The 18,466-nt window shown below is 57.2% G+C and overlaps 1 long non-coding RNA gene across 1 annotated transcript; it reads left to right on the top strand.

The window, feature by feature from the left end:
* Positions 1-2,681: 2,681 nt before the first annotated feature.
* Positions 2,682-10,288, top strand: LOC117867302. Its single transcript, XR_004643357.1, has 3 exons — positions 2,682-2,975; positions 5,857-5,953; positions 8,287-10,288. It is a non-coding gene; the product is annotated as an uncharacterized LOC117867302 (long non-coding RNA).
* Positions 10,289-18,466: the final 8,178 nt, after the last annotated feature.

Raw genomic sequence — 18,466 nt, 5'->3', positions numbered from 1 at the left:
TCCCCAAGAACACAGAGCTGCTAGGTAACAAGTGACCCACTGTACTGCAGGTTCCCATCCCTGCTGAGCTCTTTGCAAACTCCCTGGGCCTTGCAGGAGTTCCGTTACACTATAACCACATTCCTACAAATATCCTGTGTTCCCTTAGCACCTGAGCTGCAGGGCTTACTATGTGTTTTACTGTGACTCTACCTGACCTGTGAGCATGCCCAATGCAGCCCTCTGCCAAACCCAATGCTGAGAGCGAGTGAGCTGTTCAAACGCTGGCCATCTGCAGCCTAGTCTAGCCCGAGCGTTCAAAAGAGTGCTGCACCCACAATCCAAAGAGCTCAGCGTGTTGGGGGCTGGGCTCCTTTGAAGTCATTAAATCAAACTCGGGTGTCTGAAGATACGCTCTAGTTCAACCAGAAGTTATTGGGCTACATATAAAATGATGGGGTCTAAATTAGCTGTTATCTGTCAGGAAATAGATCTTGGAGTCACTGTGGATATTCTCTGAAAACAGCCACTCAATGTGCAGTGGCAGTCAAAAAAGCGAACAGAATGTTGGGAATAATTGAGAAAAAGGGATTAATAATAAAAAAGAAATATCATGTTGCCTCTAAATCAATCCATGGTACACCCACCCCTTGAATACTGGGTGCAGATGTGATCGCCCCATCTCAAAAAAGATACATTGGAATTGAAAAAGTTACAGAAAAGGGCAACAGAAATGATTAGGGGTATGGAACGGCTTCCATATGAGGAGAGATTAATAAGACTGGGACTTTTCAGCTTGGAGAAGAAATTACTAAGGGGGGATATGATAGAGATCTATAAAATCATTGCTGGTGTGGAGAAAGTAAATAAGGAAGTGTTATTTACTCCTTCTCTTAACACAAGAACTAGGGGTCAGCAAATGAAATTAACAGCCAGCCGGTTTAAAAGAAACAAAAGGAAGTATTTCTTCATACAACGCACAGTCAACCTGTGGAACTTTGCCGGAGGATGTTGTGAAGACCAAGACTATAACAGGGTTCAAAAAAGAACTAGATAAATTCATGGAGCATAGGTCCATCAATGGCTATTCACCAGGATGGACAGGGATGGTGTCCCTAGCCTCTGTTTGCCAGAAGCCTTCAATGGGCAACAGGGGATGGATCACCCAATAATTGTCCTGTTCTGTTCTTTCCCTCTGAAGCACCTGGCATTGGCCACTGTTGGAAGACAGGACACTGGGCTAGATGGACCATTGGTCTGACCCAGTATAGCTGTTCTTATGGATGTAGGAATCCTGCATGAAATTCTATGGCCTGCATTACAGCAAAAGGGAGGGTCATAAAGAGAGAACGGATGGTCCAGTGGTTAAGCCAGTGACCAAGGCCTGAACAGCAACCTGTGATCAATTCCCTACCCTGCTACCAAGTCCCTGTGTGATCCGAGGCCATCACTTAAGTTTTCTGTCCCTCAGCTCCCCATGAGATGACAAGTTTGCTTGATGAAGGAATAGTGTCGACCTAATATACTTAGACTTCTTCAGACATTTCACTTGGTACCACATGACGTGAATAAAAAACTAGAACAATATAAAATTAACATGGCACACATTAAATGGATCAAAAACTGTCTCAAAATGTAACTGTAAACGGGGAATTGTCATTGAGCGTGTGTGATTCCAGTGTGGTTCCATAGGGTTCTGTTGTTGGCTCTATATTATTTAACATTTTTATCAATGACCTGGAAGAGAACATAAAATCATCGCTGATAAAGTTTGCAGATGACACAAAAATTGTGGGAGTTGTAAATAACAAAGATGACAGGTCACTGATACAGAGCGATCTCGATCACATGGTAAGCTGGGTGCAAGAAACCAATGTGCATTTGAATATAGCTAAATGTAAAGGTAGTATATCTCTAGGAGCAAAGAATGACGGACATACCATCGGGCTGGGCTCCAGCCTGGGAAGCAGAGACTCTGAGAAGGACTTGGGAGACATGGTGGCTAATCTGCTGAACATGAGCGCTCAGTGCTACGCTGTGGCCTAAAGGGCTAATGCCATGTTTGGATGTTTAAACGGGAATCACAAGTAGGAGCAGAGAGAGGATTTCACCTCTGTATTTGATACTGCTGGAATCCACTGGAGTCCAGTTCTGGTGTCCACAGGTCAAAAAGAATGTTGATAAATGGAGCGGGTTCAGGGAAGAGTTATGAGAATGATTAAAAGATTAGAAAACCTGCCTTACAGTGAGAGACTCAAGCAGCTTGATCTATTTAACATAAGGGGCGACTTGATTACAGTCTGTGAGCACCTGCATGGGGAACCACTATTTAATCATGGGCTCTTCAATCTAGCAGAGAAAGGTGTAACCCGATCCAAATTCAGACTGGAAACGAGGGGTAAATGTGTATCAGTGAGGGTAATCAACCACTGGAACAACTCACCAAGGGTCACGCAGTCAGGGACAACGGGGGGACCCAGCCCCACACTAGCTGGCCCTGCTGCTGTAGCTGTGGGTCCCGGGGTCTATCTGTTACTGGACCAACTTCTGACAAGCCTTCCAGCCGCACAGAGCCCCTCCTCGAGTGGGATCCCTGCTCAGGGTCACTGCGGCTGGGAGCGCCAGGAGCTGGGCCGGGCTGTCTCAGGGTTAATGGGAGGGAGGCGGGGGCACTGGGATTCACAGGACTCTGCCCTGCCGGGCTCCCTGCTGCCCTCGCTCCTGCCCACCTCCCCCGCCTGCAGGGCTGGGGGCGCGGCGGCGGCTCTCGCTCCTGCTTTCCCAGGGATGCTGTGCGGTCGGCCAGCCCCTGTTCTCCCGCTGAGCATCCATCGCAGCCCTGCCCCTTTCGCTGCCTGCGAGCCAGACGCGCCCCGAGCCGGAGCAGGCGGCGGAGCCTGGCGCCGCGGGTCGTGCCCAGGGCCAGCCGGCGGCGTGGATGAGGTTGATGCTCCTCTGCTGCACCTGGAGGGACGAGCCTATGGGAGAGGACGAAGGTTCGTACCTGGGCTGGGGCCATTGCGTTGCCGCTGCAGATGCGGGAGCCCCGGCTGCCGGAAGCCTCCTCTCATCCCCCCGCCCGAGCTCCTCTCCCGGCCGGGGCTGCCGGCGCGTCCAGCGCTCCCCCGCAGGGAGGAAGCCTGGGCCAGCGCTTGGCGCAGGGGCTCCCGGGAGCCCGAACTCCTGGGTCCCGTTCGCAGCCCGCAGGGGCTCGCTGTGACCTTGAGCGAATCGCTTCCCCTGGTGCAGTGGGTGTGGACGGGCGGGCGGGCAGCCCAGGCTCTGACACGTCCCTGGGCAGGTGCAGAGGGGGCTCCCACTGACGCGACTTGGTGTACCGTGCCCCCGCTCCCGGCCAGGCGGGCCCTTTGTGATACAGGGGAGGCCTCCTGCCCCACTGCAGGCAGGCAGCCCTCAGGGGGCAGCTGGTGGCCAGTGGCCAGCTCTTTGCCCTGGGCTAGAGGGCAAAGAGCCAGCAGCCCATGGCCACGAGGAGCCCTTCAGGCCAGGGCCCCAGAAGCTGCCCCCTCAGTCCTGCAGTGAGGCGCTCACCACTGATCTCTCCCTGGCTTGGGGTTCCCATCCTCCAGCACAGGGGCTAGTAACCCTGGTGTCTGAGCCCTCCCCCATGCCAGGGGGTGCATGCTGGGCCGGAGCTTTCTACATCCCTACTTCTATTCTCTGGGGCATCAGTGGCCTGTCTCTGGCCCTCTGGGGGTCACCAAAACCCTCCCATCAAAGGTCCCATGCTCCCAACTCCCAGCTAGGCTGACCAGACAGCAAGTGTGAAAATTTGGGACGGGGGTGGGGGGTAATAGGCACCTATATAACACAAAGCCCCAAATATCAGGACTGTCCCTATAAAATCGGGGCATCTGGTCACCCTACTCCCAGCCCCTTGCGATGCCATTTGCCAGCTGTTCCCTGGCTGCTGGGGGTTCATCATTTCGGGGCGTGGCCTGTCACAGCCCCTTGGCTCCTGGCCCCCAAAGCAGGAAGGGAGCAGACCCTGGCCTGGCCCAGATGATCCTGGTGGTTAATGGCTCCCTCTAGTCCTGGCTGCCCTGCCTCCCACACCAACGCATGGCCCCTCTCCATGCAGCCTATCACCTTACTGCCACCCGCAGCTCCGCTTTCAAGCCATTCTGCTTCCACCCCCCGCGGAGCTGGGCTCCCTGCACCCTTCCAGGTCTCAGTCCTGTGGGCCTCCACTGCCCCCACGCGGGGCCCTCTCTCCTGACAGCTGGGGAGCCGTTCCTGGCTCACCATGGGCAGTGGGCCCCCTTGCGCCCACTGACACCCTGCATACTCAGCCTGTTGACCTGCCCCTCATCTTCTTGTCACCCCACATCTCCTCCCTCCCTCCCTCCCTCCTCCTCCCCCCTCCATACCTCGTCCTCTACCCCCTTATCTGGTCCTCCCCTCCCCCACATGCCTCGCTGCCCAGGTCCTCCTTTCACCCTCCTCACCCCACATGCCTCATCCTATCCTCACCTTCTCCTTTCTTCCCCCTCATGCACTTTGCTCTTCCCCTCCACAGCGAGTCACCTGCCTCACAGCATCTTCCTCACAACCTTCCCTCACCCCTCATGCACCCCTCAGGGCTAGCAGGGCTCCCCACCCCCACCTTCCCCAAACCAGCGGCCTCCACTGCTTTCTCCCCTGAGCTCTGGACTTGCTCTTCCTGCCCCTGCACCTGCCAGTCAGAGGAGATGGAGCAGCAGTCGTGGGGACGCAAGGCAGTGCTGGTACCGCCAGGGAGCCCACCACTCCCCAGGGCCCCAAGCTGGCCCAGGCCACACTCCTGACCCGTGCCAGACACCACATGCCCAGTGCCATTCACCCTGCCCCCGCCTGAGCCCCGATGTGACTCTGTCCCAGCCCTGCTCTGCCCTGCCAGCACAGGCCATGGGCACTGGAGGGGGCAGATCTGGCTGTGGCTGGTGTGGGGCCCCAGCCCCTGTTCTAGAAACCAGCAGGGGATCAATAAGTACAGGCAAGGTGAGTGCGGAGCACAGAGCAGCGACTGGGAGAGCATGGCCATGCCTGGCTTGTGCTGTGCCTCCCCCGGGCCAGAGGCCAGGCTTGGTCAGGGCCCAGAGATGGGGGGTCAGGGTCAATGTGGGTCCCAGTGGGGGATGTGGGGTCAAAGCCTGTGTGGGTCTGGAGGACGGGGATCAGAGTCCATGCAGGTCCCAGTGGGGGGAGGGGTCAGGGTCACTGCAGTTCCAGTGTGGGAGAGGAGTCAGGGTCAATAGGTGTTGCAGTGACAGGATGGTGGGGTGTGTGGCAGGGGTGAGTGTCAGTGCGAGTCCATGTGATGGGGGGAGGAGGCTCAGAGTTACCGTGGGTCCTGGTGTTGGGCAGGTGGGAGTGGGGGAGGGTCAGTGCAGGCCCTGTGAGGAAGGGGATGGGTCCCGGTGGCGGGCGGGCTGGGGGCTCTCAGGTGTGAGGGGGGATGTGCCCGGCCTAGTTATTCCTGCTCTGTAGCAGTTTTGGTGCTCCTGGCACAGGGGCCTGTGGGACTAATTGTGTGCCCGTTTCCAGTGCCATTCCACCAAGGCTTGCCGTATCCTGCATAGCCTGCCAGGCAGTCGCTACGTCACATTCCCCTTTCATTGATTGGAGAAACTGAGGCACCGAGCAGGGCGGGGATGTTCTATGTCCCCCCAAGTCAGGAGTCCTGCTGCCCTGTCCTGTCCCTTTACCACCAGCTCCCACTGCTATGCATGTCTCTCTCCGTAGTTGCCTCAATGCAGGCAGGTGAAATTAGGTGCTGGGCTTCCACGGGAGAAGGGCCCTCAGGGCTCCCCAAGCCAGACTGGCTGTGCCCTCGCATGGGGGTGCGACAGCCTGTGCCTCTTCTGTGTCCTGCAGGAAGCGACCTGCCTGTATGTGCGAGCTGTGGCCACAGTATCTACGATGGGCAATACCTCCAGGCCCTGAACGCTGACTGGCATGCCGACTGCTTCAGGTAGGAGCCACGCGGGGCAGGCATGGAGCTCTCCGGCCTGCGCTCCTCAGCACTGGGCCTGCCACGCCTGGCCAAGGCTAGAAGTCTAGGGACAGACACTGGTGTCACCTCCCCGTCAAGGTGGCCACATGTGTACACACACACACACACATACATACAATGTCCTGCACAGATATACACACAAACACAGTGTCCTGCACAGATACACATACATACACACACACACACAATGTCCTGCACAGATATACAAACACACACACCTGCAATGCCCCTCTGGCACACAACTCCCTGGGTCCTTAGCCCTGGTCCCAGCCAGCCATTAGACTTGGGGTGGGGCATTCCCAGGATGGGCTGCAGTTCTCCCCACAGCCCTGCAGAGCCAGGCTGGGGCTGGAGCTCTGGGGCCCTAGCAGCCTGTGACCCTTGCAGTCTGCTTTGGTTTCTTGCTTGCTTCCCTGGGCTCCTCTGTCCCCTCAGCACCTGCTCTGCAGGCTTCTTCCCAGCCCTCAGCACTGGCCATGTCACCCAGACTGCCCTGTGGCCTAGCCACAGGTGGGAGCCCTGTGCACTGAGCAGGGCTTGAAGCCTCTCCATCACTCAGTCAGAGAGGGCTGTCCTCCGAGCCAGGTGCCCCAGGCATGCCAGGTTTTCGGACAGGCCAGCCGGGGTGAAGGGGTGTTTGCTGCTGCAGCTGGATCCCAGCTGGGGTGAAGCGGGTGCCGGAGTGTGAGCATGTCACTGGGAGCCTGCAGGCTCTCAGAGGGCCTGCCCTTCAGTACCACGCAGGTGTGCTGCCCCCTCACGTCTGTGGTTGCAGCACAGATAAATGTCATTCCACAGGGAGGGCTCGGACACCTGGCACACAGCATAGAGTGTGTCCCTAGCCTGGGAGAATGGGAGTGCCCAGCTCCCTGGCATTCTTGTTGCAACCTGCCTTCAGCTCGACCCACCCAAACCTTACTGGAATGCTGTGTGCCAATGCTTGCTTCAAGGGATCTCCCTGCTATTCTACTGCAGTCCCAGCCTCTCCCAGCAGGGGCACTATAGGGACTGGGGCAGGAGTGCTGGCTGTGGGGGAGCTCCCAGCTATTTATGCCCTGGCACCTCCCAGCAGGGGGCTCTGTGGGGCAGTGTGAGGATGGCACCCTTCATCATTATTACTGTTTGTGTTACTGGAGCACCTAGCAGCCTGGCCCAGGATGGCCCAGGACCCTATTGTACTAGGTGCTGTACAAACGCAGAACAAGCTGACCCCTTGGCCTGTCCCTGGGGCACAGTGGTGTCTGCAAGAAGTCTGTCTGGGAGCGACCCAGATCCTGTGGGAAGTTGGGCTGCTCTCTGCACTCCACAGCCCCATGTGCTACTGCAACTGGGCAGCCATTAATAGCAGCAGCAGCTGGAGAGCATGTGAACGGGGCCATCTGCTCCTCATTAGCCTGTGTGCCTGCTAAGCCTGAGCCACGGAGGGGAGGGGTGGATTGTGCATCGCATCCTGTGTGCTGGAGTCCCCAGAGTGGGGGGCAGTCTGCTAGGCTTACTGGGGCCAGGACAGAGCCAAGCCCCCTCTGCCCAGGCAGGGGGGTCGGCAGGTGTTTCTCTTCAGTCTGATGGGGGGCATGGGAGGGAGCAGGTGGTTGGGGGTGGAAGTCGTGCTGGTGCCCTCCTCGTGCTGGCACTGTGATGGTGCCCCCTGTGCGCAGGGTTAGACAGCACAGTGGCTAATGCTGGCAGCTGCACTGGAACTTTGTGGACAGTAGTGCAGCAGCCACTGACTCACTGCTAGCACCAGTGCAAGTGCAGCACGGCAGGGCTCTTTGGAGCTGGGAAGCCCAGTTCCCTAGGAGTGCACACGCTGGGACCTGCCCCAGGGCTCTCTGCACTCGGCAGGTGTGCACCTGTGCATTGCATGCCAGAGGGTGTGCATGCGTCTGCAGGGATGCGCTGGCAGGGACACCGTGAGTTTGGGGGTGGGGGTGAGCTGTGATGCTGGAAGGCAGGGCATGTGCATGCACAGTGCTGTTGCAAATGGGAGCAGAGATGTGGGAGGCCGTGTACGGGTGACAACAGGGCCGTGTCCATTTGGACAGTGAAGCTGCACACGTCCGTGCTGATGCTCTGCGTGGAACAGTGGGGGTGCCAGTGGGTTGGCTGTTGGTGTTTGCAGGAGTGTGCCAGCAGTGCCATGGCACAGCCCCAGAGAGGGGAGGCCTGTGAGTCCTGAGGAGCCAGCCCAGGGGAGGCGCAGCAATGGCCGATGCAGGGCAGGCTGCTGGCTGTCACTGAGGAAGCGCCGTCCCTGTGTGATTACAACTCTGGTTTCCTTTCCTCCTCAGGCTGCTGGCTGCGGTCTGGGGGGAAGTGAGAGCAAGTGTCTCTCCGTGAGTCACTGAGGCCAGAGCTGTGGGGAGCAGGCTGAGGAGGAGGGGATGATGTCATGGGTTCCTGGTCCCTCCTCCCCCTCTCACTTAATGCTTCCAGCTCTTTGAAGTGTCTGTAGGAATTAGAAGCCACAGAAGTGTGTGCAGGGCCTCCCTGGCCAGCTGGGGGAGGCGCCCCCACGGCTGAGTGCAGGGCCCCACCATCCCAGCAGGGGCAGTGAGTGCCGCTCACTGAGGCGCAGGCCGCACGGCCCCGGACTCATTCTGGTTCGGAGGATGCTGACTGCTGTGCTCAAGAAGAGCCGCTTCCTGAGTGCTGGAGCCAAGTAAGTGTGTGGGGCTGCTCTGGCTCACCCCTGAGCCTCTGCCGTGGCTAGGGGCACCGCATCACCATGGGCTTGGGGACACGGTGTGGGACAGTTTGCGATGGAGTCCGGACAGCACCCTGGGGTCCCAGCCCAAGACATGGATAGAGGGAAGGAGGCAATCCCAAGGAAAAGGAGTGTGCCTGGAGACATACTGCCAAGGAAATAGAAACCGTGGCAGGAAATGTCCCCTTCCGCCCCCCTTCCCTCCCCCCAGCCCTCTAGCCTATGCAGCTACCCCCCGACATATCTCTCCTCACACAGCCTGCTCACTGCTTCTCCTGCACTCCCCCAGTTAGCAGGCAGCTGAGGCCAGACCAGCTGTGGGAGGTGGAGGAGCTGAGCAGGGTGGGGGTGATGGTGAGATTCTGATAACCTTCTGGGGGCTGCGGCTGGAGCTGGAATTTTCCTCCCCCAGGCTGGAGGGAATTGACTTTCGGTGACTAGAGGAACCTTCTGTGCGTTGCAGCATTTGGTACCTTGTTATGCACTTGGTAAAAAGTCTGGCTGCTTTTTGTGTGAAATATCCCCCCCAACCTCTACCCAGCACCGAGGAACTGAAAACTCCTCTGCTCCAAAGTTGGCAGCTTTACCAGCCATCTGGGTGTGTGTGTCGTTATCCCCTTTATCAGATGGGGAACCTGAGACACCCTGAGAGGAAGTGATTTATGTGGGTGGGGGAGGGAGGCTGGGCTCTGTTGGATTGAGCAAGGGTTGGGAAGTCAGGTGAGTGAGTTGGATTCTTACTCTGGATCTGATTTAGGCCAAGCGGACACTGCACCCTGCCAGTGGGACTGCCAGGGTCGATCAAAGGCAGGTGGGTTTGCCTGCTCTGAGCAAGGCTAGGGGACATGCCCTGGGCGCTCCCCATCGCTGCTCCCTCCGGCAGAGCTGCACAGGGGCTAGAGCAAAGGTCTTTGCACCTCGCTCTCCTGCAAGGCTGAGAGCCCATGCAGCATGGCGACCCAACCGCTGCACCCCTCCCAGGATCACGGATCAACCCCAAAGGTCCATCTCTTCCTATGGAACTTCCTGCAGCCTAGCAAGTGGGGTTCTCCTATTTAGATCTGTACAACGTGCGTGTGCACTGGCGCTATATGTCTGAGCGCACACGTGTGCAGCTATCTGTGCATGCACGAGTGTGTGAGCGCACAAGCCCCAGTCAGGAGCCTGTCAGGGTCCGTGGTCCTAGCCAGGGTGCAGGGGGAACACAGGGCACCCAGAACGCTGCTGCACCAGGTCCACCTGTGCAGGGCGCCCGGCTGCACACCCTCCTGGCAGGCCCAGGGCCAGGAAGAGTGGCGAGAGCGTGGCCCACCCGCAGGGTGCTACAGGGTTGGGTGAGAGCAGGGGCACTCCCACACCAGCACTGCGAAGGTTAACGCAGCTGGGTTGCGCCCGGACGCGCGTCCTCATTGGTCAGCGCCCTCCCGGGAGAGTTTGACTCAAGCAATCGGAGGGCGGATTCCCTGCCAGGGTGACGTAATGGGGCTGCCAGGGAATGACATCATCGCAATTGACATGCGACCCACGTGCTGCCGAGAGGGGGAGGAGGCAGGAGGGGGCTGCAGAAGCACAACCCCACCCCCACCGCTCCTCACTCTGCATCGCCCCCTCCAGCCCCATACCTACACCTCCACCCGCTCTGCTCTTCACTCTGCATCCCCCCTCCAGCCCCACATCAACAGCCCCACCCCCACTGCTCCTCACTCTGCATCCCCCCTCCAGCCCCACACCTACAGCCCCACCCCCACCGCTCCTCACTCTGCATCCCCCCTCCAGCCCCACACCTACAGTCCCACCCCCACTGCTCCTCACTCTGCATCCCCCCTCCAGCCCCACACCTACAGCCCCACCCCCACCGCTCCTCACTCTGCATCCCCGCCCCCTCCAGCCCCACACTCCCAGCCCCACCGCTCCTCACTCTGCATCCCCCCTCCACCCCCACACCAACAGCCCCACCCCCACACCAACAGCCCCAGCCCCACCGCTCCTCACTCTGCATCCCCCCTCCAGCCCCAGCCCCACCGCTCCTCACTCTGCATCCCCGCCCCCCTTCCAGCCTCACACCTACAGCCTCAGCCCCACTGCTCCTCTTTCCATCCCTGCCCCCCAGAGCCCCACTGCTCCTCAATCTCCATTCCTGTCCCCCCTCCAGCCCCACTTCTCCATACCCCACCTCTTACTAGAGCCCCAGCCCCCTGCCCCTCACTCTCCATCCTCACCCTCCCTCCAGCCTCACACCAACCACCCCAGCCACCATTCTCCATACCCTACACTCCACTAGAGCCTCACCCCACCACTCCTCACTTTCCATCCCTACCTCCCTCCAGCCCCTCAGTGACAGCCCCAGCCCTCCTGCCCCCCTCCATTCCCACACCCTTCTCCAGCCCTGCCCCCAACAGCCCCACCCCCACCACTCCTCACTCTCCATCTCCGCCCCCTTCCAGCCCCACACCGACACCCCCAGTCCCACCACTCCTCAGTCTCCATTCCCACACCCACTCCAGCCCCACACCGACACCCCCAGCCCCACCGCTCCTCAGTCTCCATCCCCACACCCACTCCAGCCCCACACCGACAGCCCAAGGCCCCCATTCTCCATACCGCAACCCCCACTAGAGCCCTACCCCCACCACTCCTCACTCTACATCCCCGCTCCCCCTCCAGCCCCACACCGACAGCCCCACCCTCACTGCCCCTTCCTTTCCATTCTCACCATGCCTCCAGCACCACACCAACGCCCCAGGCCCACCGCTCCTCACTCTCCAGCACCACCCTCCACTTACACCACCTGATCCTCACTCTCCATCCCTCCTCCCTCCAGCCTCACACCGACAGCCCAGCCCTCCTGCCCCCCTCTCCAGCCCCACCCCCTCCAGTCCCACACTGACCACCCCAGCGCCCATTCTCCATACCCATCTCCACCCCCCTCCAGCCCCACACCAACACCCCGAGCCCCACTGCTCTCTCTCCAGCCCCACACCAACCCAAACTGATACCCCCAACTCTAGCCCACAACCCCTGCCCCTCACTCTCCATACTGCCCCCCCCACTCCAGCGTTACACTGACACTCCAATGCCCCAACTCCAGCCCACCTCTCTCCATACCCCATGATCCTTACCCCTCACAGCTCTCATGAACAGTCTGCATTCTCCCAGCCACATGCTCCCCACTTTTCTGCATGGCTCTTCCCTACCAGGTAGGAAGACACAGACACCCCCATCCTTGCCACGTGCAGTCACTATGTCCGTCCCATCCCCTGGTTCACACAGACACCCCCCATCTCCAATTCCACCCCTCCCCCCGGCTCACACTGACACCCCTATCTCCAATTCTATCCCACCCCCTGGTTCACACAGACATCCCCATCTCTAATCCCATCCCTCCCCCCAGCTCACACTGACACCCCCATCCTTGCCACGTGCAGTCTCTATGTCCGTCCCATCCCCTGGCTCAAACAGGCACCCCCATCTCCAATTCCACCCCCCCCCCCGGTTCACACAGACACCTCCATCTCTAGTTCCATCTCCCCCCCCCCGGCTCACACAGACACCACTATCTCCAATTCCACCCCACCCCCCNNGGCTCACACAGACACCCCTATCTCCAATTCCACCCCACCCCCCTGTTCACACAGACACCCCCATCTCTAGTTCCATCTCCCCCTCTGGCTCACACTAAAGTGAAATCCCTGCAAGCTGCATGGGCGCTTTTTAAAGACACCAGAATAGAGGCCCAACTTCAATGTATACCCCAAATTAAGAAACACAGTAAAAGAAATAAAAAAGAGCCACCGTGGCTTAACAACCATATAAAAGAAGAGATAAAAAGAGAGATAAAAAGACTTCCTTTAAAAAGTGGAAGTCAAATCCTAGTGAGGCAAATAGAAAGGAGCATAAACACTGCCAAATTAAGTGCAAGAATGTAATAAGAAAAGCCAAAGAGGAGTTTGAAGAACGGCTAGCCAAAAACTCCAAAGGTAATAATAAAATGTTTTTTAAGTATATCAGAAGCAGGAAGCCTGCTAAACAACCAGTGGGGCCCCTGGACGATCGAGATACAAAAGGAGCGCTTAAAGACGATAAAGTCATTGCGGAGAAACTAAATGGATTCTTTGCTTCAGTCTTCAGGGCTGAGGATGTTAGGGAGATTCCCAAACCTGAGCTGGCTTTTGTAGGTGACAAATCTGAGGAATGGTCACAGATTGAAGTGTCACTAGAGGAGGTTTTGGAATTAATTGATAAACTTAACAGTAACAAGTCACCGGGACCAGATGGCATTCACCCAAGAGTTCTGAAAGAACTCAAATGTGAAGTTGCGGAACTATTAACTAAGGTTTGTAACCTGTCCTTTAAATCGGCTTCTGTACCCAATGACTGGAAGTTAGCTAATGTAACACCAATATTTAAAAAGGGCTCTAGAGGTGATCCCAGCAATTACAGACCGGTCAGTCTAACGTCAGTTCTGGGCAAATTAGTCGAAACAATAGTTAAGAATAAAATTGTCAGACACATAGAAAAACATAAACTGTTGAGCAATAGTCAACATGGTTTCTGTAAAGGGAAATCGTATCTTACTAATCTATTAGAATTCTTTGAAGGGGTCAACAAACATGTGGACAAGGGGGATCCAGTGGACATAGTGTACTTAGATTTCCAGAAAGCCTTTTACAAGGTCCCTCACCAAAGGCTCTTATGTAAATTAAGCTGTCATGGGATAAAAGGGAAGGTCCTTTCATGGATTGAGAACTGGTTAAAAGACCGGGAACAAAGGGTAGGAATTAATGGTAAATTCCCAGAATGGAGAGGGGTAACTAGTGGTGTTCCCCAAGGGTTAGTCCTCGGACCAATCCTATTCAACTTATTCATAAATGATCTGGAGAAAGGGGTAAACAGTGAGGTGGCAAAGTTTGCAGATGATACTGAACTGCTCAAGATAGTTAAGACCAAAGCAGACTGACGAATTTCAAAAAGATCTCACAAAACTAAGTGATTGGGCAACAAAATGGCAAATGAAATTTAATGTGAATAAATGTAAAGTAATGCACATTGGAAAAAATAACCCCAACTATACATACAATATGATGGGGGATAATTTAGCTACAGCAAGTCAGGAAAAAGATCTTGGAGTCATCGTGGATAGTTCTCTGAAGATGTCCACGCAGTGTGCAGAGGCGGTCAAATAAGCAAACAGAATGTTAGGAATCATTAAAAAGGGGATAGAGCATAAGACTGAGAATATATTATTGCCCTTATATAAATCGATGGTACGCCCACATCTCCAATACTGCGTACAGATGTGGTCTCCTCATCTCAAAAAAGATATACTGGCACTAGAAAAGGTTCAGAAAAGGGCAACTAAAATGATGAGGGGTTTGGAACGGGTCCCATATGAGGTGAGATTAAAGAGGCTAGGACTCTTCATCTTGGAAAAGAGGAGACTAAGGGGGGATATGATAGAGGTTTATAAAATCATGAGTGATGTGGAGAAAGTGGATAAGGAAAAGTTATTTACTTATTCCCATAATACAAGAACTAGGGGTCACCAAATGAAATTAATAGGCAGCAGGTTTAAAACCAATACAAGGAAGTTCTTCTTCCCGCAGCGCACAGTCAACTTGTGGAACTCCTTGCCTGAGGAGGTTGTGAAGGCTAGGACTATAACAGAGTTTAAAAGAGAACTGGATAAATTCATGGTGGTTAAGTCCATTAATGGCTATTAGCCAGGATGGGTAAGGAATGGTGTCCCTAGCCTCTGTTTGTCAGAGGATGGAGTTGGATGGCAGGAGAGAGATCACTTGATCATTGCCTCTTAGGTCCACTTCCTCTGGGGCACCTGGCATTGGCCACTGTCGGTAGACAGGATACTGGGCTAGATGGACCTTTGGTCTGACCCCGGTACGGACGTTCTTATGTTCTAATTCCACCCCTCCCCCCTGTTCACACAGACACCCCCATCTCTATTTCCACCCCTCCCCCCTTTTCACACAGACATCCCCATCTCTATTTCCACCCCTCCCCCCTTTTCACACAGACTCCCCCATCTCTATTTCCACCCCTCCCCCCGGCTCACACAGACATCCCCCATCTCTATTTCCACCCCTCCCCCCGGCTCACACTGACACCCCCATCTGTATTTCCACCCCTCCCCCCAGCTCACACAGACACCCCCATCTCTATTTCCACCCCTCCCCCCGGCTCACACAGACACCCCCATCTCTATTTCCACCCCTCCCCCCAGCTCACACAGACACCCCATCTCTAATTCTGTCCAGTCTTTGCAGTTCACGTAGCCTCCCCTGGTGTCTAATTGTGGCCGAGCTCTGTAGCTCGGGTGACCACTATTGGTCTCTAATAGCGTCCCAGATTGGCAGCTTGGGTAGCCACTGCTGGTCTCGAATTGTGTCCTATCTGTGTTGCCTGCAGATCCCCCTCAATTCCCAGCCTGGCGCCATGGCTGAGGGAGCCCCCCCTCGCAGCTAAGTTCCCAGGTGTGGTAACACTGTGGGGCACTGGGAAGGCACTGGCTGTGTTTGGATCACTACTTGCTCTTGGTTTCTCCTGGTGTGGGGAGAAGAGGAAGCAGCGTCACAGAATCACGTCCTGTTTGCACGCGGGCTGCAATGCAGCAATGGATTTGTGCACATCACGTGCTGTCCAGCCACAGCCTGGAACCTGCCCCAAAGGGAAGTGGGGCCAGAGTATGACAGCATCTCTTGTGTTAGCTGTACATGGAGCTGGGAGCCCAGGCTGGTGCACGGGTTTGGCAGTTGGGCCAAGTGATCCACATCTGTGCCATCTCCCCCACCCAATCAGTGCAAATTAGCTGCAGAGTAAGGGGGGTGAATGGTTGAGTTACCTCTGATGACTCTTGGGCCCAGTCCAGACTAGGAACGTTCGTGGGTTTAGCTACAGATGGGGTGTCTGTGTGAGTCATGGGGGTGGAGTGAGCAGGTGCTGGAGGAGAAGGGAACTGGATAGCAGTTTTGTGACCCCATTGGCCAGGAAGCCACCCCCCCAAGAGCCGCAGCTGTGCGAGCGAAACACGGGTAGACAGCACTCACTGGACGGAAGAATTCTTCTGTCAACCTAGCCGCTGCCTCTCCGGGCGGTGGAACGCCTGCACTGCCGGGAGAACTCTGCCTAGCCCCATAGGTCGCGTCTTCACTGAAGCGCTACAGCTGTGCCACTGCAGCATTGTCAGTGCAGACTCCCTCGCCGTGCCTTGCTGTAGCACGGATGGAACTTGTAAGGTACCAATGCCTGCGAACTGGATGGTAACACACTGTGAATCTCAGAACCTGGTGACAGTCTGAACAAAAAGAGCCTTCAATCATGCTTGTAGCTGTTTCCATGGCTTCACGCTGACTCAACCGACATTCCAGGCTTCAGAGTAACACACAGACAGGTAATAGGCCTGGAATCTCAGGCCTGGGCTACACTAGGAATTTACATCTGTGTAGCTACGTCTCTCAGGGGTGTGAAAATATCCACACCCCCGAGAGACACAGTCATACCACCTGAGCCCGGTATAGACAGCGTTAGGTAGACAGCAGAATTCTTCCATGGACCTAGCTACTGCCTCTCAGGGAGGTGGATTATCTACGTCTACGGCAAAATCCCTCCTGTCAGCGTAGGGAGTGTCTACCCTGAAGCTCTGCAGCTGCACCGCTCCAGCGTTTTAAGTGTAGACGTACACGTACTCGCTTTGTGGTGCAGTAGCAGCTAGGGCCCCAGTCAGGGATCACGGCTTTGCTGCGCTAGGCACTGTACAAAGAGTCCCTGGCTGGTTCTCATCATTCACACTGCAGCATAGATCTGCCTGGCTCAGACTGTGCTCAGCACGCTGTACAAGATGCATTAAAGAATGAGTTCCATGAGCAGCACTGTCCTTCCCGTTGTCTGGGCCGTCCATCCTGCAGATGTGCTCCTCCCCACCCCCCCGGCACTGTGTCCTTCAGCCTGGCACAGCAGCTCTGACTCACATGGCAGGACCCTTTGCTCCCCATGAACCCCCTGTCCTGGTGGGGAGGCCCCAGCTGCTGTGCTCTGTGTACAGCTCTCCATGTCCCGCCTTGGGACCTGGCAGCCCGCTGCTAGCAGGTGCTGGGCTCGCTGGAGAGCTAGTCCCTACAGCCAGGGTGGGACTGCACAGCACTCATGAACAGTGCAATTCACGACAGCTCCAGATGTATCCTGCTGGAACTCGGGCTCTGGCAGGACACTGCTGTGGGGAAGCTCACAGCATGGGAAGATCACTTTGTATATACTTTGTATATCTGTGTGAGCCGGGGGATGGGACGGACATAGAGACTGCACGTGGCAAGGAATCCTGGGACTGGGGCCTGTTTCATTCCCTAGGGTGAGCAGGGGATGGAGGAGAAGGGAACTGGAAGCCAGCATGACCTGGGCATCACTATATTGAGAATAGTCTATGTGGGACCATGCAGCTGGGAGTCACCTAGCTACTGGTGCCTGGGCTGGCGAGCGCCTTGGCGGCTGGCTGGCGGGCGCACAGCGAGCAGGGTCAGAGAACAGGCTTTGCCACATGCTGGGGCCCTCTGCAATAGCCATGATCAGAGACAGGAAATGGCCCTGGGTGGTCCTGGCCTGGCTGCTGCAGCCTCTCCGCACACAGGGTGCAGGATGGTGATGGCTTTTTCTGGAGCGGTAGAACCAGGTCTCTCCCTAAGGCAGCAGGCGGCTGTGGTGCTGTAAGTGCTGATAACCACTGGCCATCGCAGCCTAGTCTGCCAGCCATCGCCATCCCCTGTGGAGCGTAGTCCATGGAGCCTTTGGCTCTGTCTCCATTATGGAGCCTGCCCGTTGGCCCAGAGGTGCTAGGTTCCAGGAGAAGCGCCGGCAGCACAGAGTGACGTGCAGTGATTTTGATCACTCTGGGTATGTGTACACTGCAGTTTGACAGCAGCGGCTGGTCGGCGCCCACTGACCCGGGCACGCGGGGTCTGGGCTGTAGGATCCTGCGAGGTGGGAGGATCCCAGAGCCCGAGCTTGAATGTCTTTACCACAAGTAAACAGCCCCTTAGCCCAAGTCAGGGGGTGTCTACATGCAGTGTAGACATACCCTGAGTGTGAACCTCTGCACCAGAGCTGGAACGGCGGCTCTCCCAGCAGTAGGGTTACCATATTTTAAGCATCCAAAAAGAGGACACTCCACAGGCCCCGGCCCTGACCCAACTCCGCCCCTTCCTGGCCCCCTGCCCCTCCCCCTCCCCTGCTTCCTGCGAACATTTGATTCGCGGGAAGCCTGAAACAGCAGGCAAGCTGGGGCGGGGGGGGGGGGTCGCGGTCCAGTCCGGCCCCCATGGCGGCCAGCCGGCCCAGGCCAAGAGGCCCTGGGTCGCCGGCCCCTGGCCGAGCACCACCAGCCCCCGGCCCACACCGCCGGCTCCGCACCGCCGCCAGCAGCCCCCGGGCTGAGCACCGCCGGGCCCGACCCAGCCCCCGGGCCAAGCACCACCGGGCCTGGCCGAGCACCGCCAGCTCCGGCCCCCGGCTCCGCACCACCGGCCGAGCACCGCCCACCCCCGGCCCCGGCCCCCAGCCGAGCACCGCCGCCAGCAGCCCCTGAGCCAAGCACTGCTGGCCCCAGCCCCCGGCTCCGCACTGCCGGCCGAGCACCGCCGGCCCCCGACCCCGCACCGTCGGCCCCCGGCCCGGCCCCGGCCGAGCACCGCTGGCCCCGGGCCCTGGCCGAGCACCCCCGGGCCCGACCTGGCCCCCGGGGCCGAGCACCCCCGGCCCCC

This window comes from Trachemys scripta, chromosome 18, assembly GCF_013100865.1.
Source record: "Trachemys scripta elegans isolate TJP31775 chromosome 18, CAS_Tse_1.0, whole genome shotgun sequence".
NCBI lineage: Eukaryota > Metazoa > Chordata > Testudines > Emydidae > Trachemys > Trachemys scripta.
This window is presented reverse-complemented; position numbering and strand designations above follow the sequence as displayed.